Here is a 6,135-nt window from a genome sequence, read left to right as displayed (position 1 = left end):
AAAAATCTACAAAAAACCTACAGCTAACATCCCACTTAATGGTAAGAAACTCTAAGCTTTCCCACTAAGATCAGGTAAGAGGCAAGGAACTCCCCTATCACCACTCCTTTTCAATATCATCCTGGAAGATGAGACAAGAAAAAATAATATGACAAGAAAAAGAAATAAAAGGTACACAGATCAGGAAGGAAAACATAAAACTTATGACATTCACAGATGACATGATCATCTCTGTCGAAAAGTTAAAAAAAATTCTCCTGGAACTAATTAGTGCAGCATACAAGGTTAATACACAAAAGTCATTTGCTTTCTTATATACCAGCAATGAACAAATGGAACTTAAAAGTAAAAATATAATATCATTTACATTAGCACCCCCTAAAAAATTAAATACTAATGTATAAACCTAACAAAATACATACAAAATCCACATAAGGAAAACTATAAAACTCTGATGAAAGAAATCAAAAAAGGGGCTTCCCTGGTGGCACAGTGGTTAAGAATATGCCTGCCAATGCAGGGGACATGGGTTCAAGCTCTGGTCCAGGAAGATAACACATGCCGTGGAGCAACTAAGCCCATGTGCCACAACTACCGAGCCTGTGCTCTAGAGTCCATGAGCCACAACTGCAGAGTCCGTGAGCCACAACTGCTGAGCCCGTGTGCCACAACTACTGAAGCCTGAGTGCCTAGAGCCTGTGCTCCGCAACAAGAGAAGCCACCGCAATGAGAAGCCTGCACACCACAATGAAGAGTAGCCCCCACTCACTGCAACTAGAGAAAGCCCCTGCACAGCAACAAAGACCCAATGTGGCCAAAAATAAATAATAAAATAAAATAAATTAATTAAAAAAAAAAGAAATCAAAGAAGAATTAAATAAGTGGAGAGATATTCCATATTCACAGGTAGGAAGAGTTATAATGTCAAGATATCAGTTCTTCCCAACTTGAACTATAGATTCAAAGCAATTTCAATCAAAATCCCAGCTAGTTATTTTGTGGATATTGACAAACTGATCCTAAAGTTTCTAGGGAAAGGCAAAAGACACAGAATAGCCAACACAATATTGAAGGAGAAGACCATAGTTGAAATACTGACACCACTCGATATCACAACTTACTATAAATTTAGAGTTATCAAAACAATGTGGTATTGGTGGAAGAACAGGCAAATAGAGCAACGGAACAGAATACAACATCCAGAAATAGACAAATACAGTCAACTGATCTTTGACAAAGGAACAAAGGCTGTCTTTTTAACAAATGATGCTGAAACAACTAGATATCCACATGCAAAAAAAAAAAAAAAAAGAATCTAGACACAGACCTTATATCCTTCAAAAAAATTAACTAAAAACAGATTACAGATTAAAATATAAGATGCAAAACTATAAAACTCCTAGAAGATAACATAGAAGAAAACCTAGATTACCTTGGGTATGGTGTTGACTTTTTAGATACAACACCAACTGCACAATGATTGAAATAATTGATAAGCTGGGCTTAATTAAAATGAAAAACTTCTGTGCTGCAAAAAACTAATGTCAAGATAATGAAAAGACAACTCACAGACTAGGAGAAAATGTTTGCAAAAGATATATCTGATAAGGACTGTTATCCAAAATATACAAAAAACTCTTAAAGTTCAACAATAAGAAAACAAACAATCCAGTTAAAAAATGGGCCAAAGACCTTAACAGATACCTCACCAAAGAAGATATACAGATGCCAAATTAAGAAATGAAAAGATTCTCAACAGCATGTCATCAAGGAAATGCAAATTAAAGCAATGAGATATCACTATACACCTATTAGAATGGTCAAAATCTGTAACATTGACAACAGCAAATGCTGTATAAGATGTGGAGCAACAGGAACTCTCATTCATAGCTGGTAGAAATGCAAAATGGTACAGCCAATTTGGAATACAGTTTGATGGTTTCTTACAAAATTAAAACATACTCTTACCATATGATTTAGCAATTATGCTCCTTGTTATTTACCCAAAGGAGTTGAAAGCCAGGTCTACACAAAAACCTGAACATGGATGTTTATAGCAAGTTTATTCATATTGCCAAAACTTGGAAGCAACCAAGATGTCCTTCAGTAGCTGAATGGACAAATACAATGGAATACTATTCAGGACTAAAAAGAATTGAGCTGTCCAGCCATGAAAAGATGCAAAGGAACCTTAAATGCACATTACTTAGTGAAAGAAGCCTGAAAAGGCTATATACTGTATGACTCCAACTATTTGATATTCTGGGAAAGGCAAAACTATGGGGACAGTAAAAATATCAGTGGTTTCCAGGGGTTGGGAGTGGAGGGAGGAATGAATAAGTAGAACACAAAGGATTTTTAGGGCAGTGAAAATACTCTGTATGATGCTATACATACATGTCATTATACATTTGTCCAAACCCATAGAATATATAACACCAGTAGTTAAATTTGAAGTAAACTATAGATTTTGGATGATTACAATGTGTCAAGGTAGGTTCATCAATTATAACAAATATACCACTCTAGTGGAGGAGGCTACACGTGTGCAGGGGCAGGGGGTATGGAGGAAATCTCTTTCCTCTCAATTTTGCTGTGAAGCTAAAATTGCTCTTAAAAAAAAAAAAAAAGTTTTTTGAACTATAGAGGGGTAGTACTGAGAATTGTGTTAACAAAGAGGCCCTTGGAGGATCCAATTAGGACAGTAAATGACTCGTCAACCTTAGATGGTACAAGACAGAAAAGAGGAGAAACAAAACGGCAATGATCAGTGAAATTAATTCAGCTACCTTCCCTTGGCAGAGAAAAACAAGTTGCAAAGGAACTAGCTTATGAATTCAAGAAGTGAAGGGTACATTGGCCAAGCAACTTGGGAGACAAAGCCTGTGTCCACACAGACAAGAGATGAGATGGGTGCTGGAGAGGCAATCTAGCCACTTGCAGCACTCAGTGAATACTGGCATGCCTCATTTAATTGCACTTCACAAATATTGAATTTTTTACAAATTGAAGGTTTGTGGCAACCCTGAGTCAAAGCAAGTCTATCTGTGCCATTTTTCCAATAGCATTTGCTCACTTCATGTCTCTCTGTGACCTGTTTTGGAAATTCTTGCAATATTTCAAACCTTTCCTTATTATCATATTTATTTTGGTGATCTGTGATCAGTGATCTTTGATGTTAGCCCAGGGAAATCCCAATAAAGTTGGGAGGCCAAAGATAGGAATAAGGGTATATCCCCAAGGCTCTCACAGTTATCAGAAAAATGGACAGAGTCCTTGGTTGCAGAGTAGGGAAATAGTGTGTTTGTATGGAATTCTAACTTCTATAAGAAGTCTGCAGACCTAACACACCCTATATGGGATATATAATATTGTATATCTATTAAACTCCTATTAAGAGTCTTGTAAGAGTGCCTTCTCCATATCTCAGAGAATCACAGGCAACCTTGAAAAAACAAGTATGCTATCCAAAATTATCCGTGAAAATATTTACTTGGGTTAATTCATAAAAAATGTGAATGGCCAGGCATGCTACATAAAAAATATAAATACATATAGAACTTGCCAGTTTGAATCACTTTCACTTCTCTGCTTTAATGCCATTCTTAAAATAGTCCTGTGTGAAAGGGAGGGCAGATATCATTAATATCCCCATTTTATAAGTAAGGAAATTAAGGCTTATAGAAGTTAAATGACGCATTCCAGGTTGCATGCTAAGTGACAGAACTTGGACCACACCCCAGGGCTGGTGCCACACTGCTGAGGAAGGCCTGGAAGGAAGGGTAATGACTTGTAATTGAAACGTCTACCAGGAGTGCGATGAGCTCGTGTGGGTAACGGCTGCCCCGACTCGGGCTGGGTCGGCATCAGGCCAAGCGCAGCCTGTTTCCCAAGCATTCCTTCACTTGTTCAAGAGATCATGAAAATTAAATTGGTCTATAACCAGACCTTAATTCCCCACCCTTGATGTGAGAAGCCATATTTGTCTCATTAGCCTAAGTCATAAACTCCAGCAGGAGGGAGAAAAGGAGGCAGAGGATAAAAGGGAGGGAGACGACTGTACAAAGTGTGAGGGAGGAAGGTGCGAGAGGGAAGGGCTGGCACACCTTCTCAGGTTAGGTGCATCCCCCACCTGGCATAAGCATAATTACATTTTAAGTTTATGTTGCTTTTTGTAGTTTTCTAAACAAGTGTGTGCGCTCTCTCATTTGGTCCTCATTATCTTTCTGAGAGGCAGACAGGGAAGAGAGAACCAATCTCATTTTACCAGAGAAGGGATGAGGCTCTGAGAAACTGAGAGACTTATCGAGGGGGTGGCAGACCCAGGGCCAGTGAAACCCTTGTTTTTTGGACTCCTACTCTGTCAACAGCAGGCTGTTGTCAAAATCCCCTTGAGCCATGCAGGGGCAGAGGGTAGAGCTCCAGCACTCTTTTGAACATATCATGCTGCCTCTCTTGTACCTTTCAAAATACAGAAATACATCAAAAGAGGATTTGTATTTCTACATAGCAGTCGGGGGTTGCATATGAAAGTTTTATTACCAAATACTTAAAAAGCCAATGGAATGTCCCTCTTCTTCAGCTATATTGGAATATGAATGAATCACCTATTGCTTAAGCTAGTGGATCAAGAGTAGAAACTTAGAATTATTTTTGTTTAGTTTACAGAGATCTACGCCATAATGGTGTGGATTAGAGAAACTTGATCTAAATCAAGCATGAAAGTCTTGACTTCAAATTACATCTCTCGGATGCTTGCCTTCCATATAAAAGAAATATAGCAATTGACTGTCTCCAAAGAATCAGAGAGCCAGAAGAGATACACTTTCAGAAAAGCAATGAGGTCTGGTACAATGATGTAGGCTGTTAAATCAGGGAAGCTGGGTTCAAGTCCAGTCTCTACCACTTAGTGTAACATGGATAATACAATAATTAAGAGTGTAGAATTGGGGTTCAAATAGATCCAGGTTCAAATCCTAGCCCTACTACCTTAGGAACATTATACTGAACCCCTCAAAACTTCAAATTCCCCCATCTATAAAGTGGGGATAACTATGCTTGCTTGCTGGGTTATGCTTAAAAAATGGTAACTATTATTAAGAAATATCTATTCTTCAATGGAAATACATTTTATTGTATCTTTTGCCTAAATGGGACTTAAATAGCCCAGCTGTACCACGTAAGGTTTTTTCCAACAGAAATATTTATTGGGAGGAATGAAGATGCTGGAGTAGAAGGACATGCTCTCATTCCCTCTAGCGAGGACACCAGAATCACAACTAGCTGCTGGACAATCATCGACAGGAAGACACTGGAACTCACCAAAAAAGATACCCCGCATCCAAACACAAAGGAGAAGCCACAATGAAACAGTAGGAGGGGCGCAATCACAGTAAAATCAAATCCCATAACTGGTGGGTGGGTGACTCACAGACTGGAGAACACTTATACCACAGAAGTCCACCCACTGGAGTGAAGGTTCTGAGCCCCACGTCAGGCTTCCCAACCTGGGGGTCTGGCAACGGGAGGAGGAATTCCTAGAGAATCAGACTTTGAAGCCTAGTGGGAATTGACTGTAGGATTTCGACAGGACTGGGGGAAACTGAGACTCCACTCTTGGAGCGCACACACAAAGTAGTGTGTGCATCGGGACCCAGGGGAAGGAGCAGTGATGCCAGGAGAGATGAAGCAGAACTACCTGCTAGTGTTGGAGGGTCTCCTACAGAGGCAGGGGTGGGGGCTGTGGCTCACCATGTGGACAAGGACACTGGCAGCAGAAGTTCTGGGAAGTACTCCTTGGTGTGAGTCCTCCCAGAGTCTGTCATTAGCCCCACCAAAGAGCCCACGTAGGCTCCAGTGTTGGGTTGCCTCAGGCAAAACAACCAACAGGGAGGGAAACCAGCCCCACCCATCAGTAGACAAGTGGATTAAAGTTTTACTGAGCTCTTCCCACCAGAGGAACAGTCAGCTCTACCCAACACCAGTCCCTCCCATCAAGCCTTTTAGATAGCCTCATCCACCAGAGGGTAGATAGCAGAAGTAAGAACTACAATCCTGCAGCCTGTGGAACAAAAACTACATTCACACAAAGATAGACAAGATGAAAAGGCAGAGGGCTATGTACCAGATGAAGGA

This window comes from Balaenoptera ricei, chromosome 6 (genome assembly GCF_028023285.1).
Source record: "Balaenoptera ricei isolate mBalRic1 chromosome 6, mBalRic1.hap2, whole genome shotgun sequence".
In the NCBI taxonomy this organism is placed as follows: domain Eukaryota; kingdom Metazoa; phylum Chordata; class Mammalia; order Artiodactyla; family Balaenopteridae; genus Balaenoptera; species Balaenoptera ricei.
Note: the sequence above shows the minus strand (reverse complement) of the source record.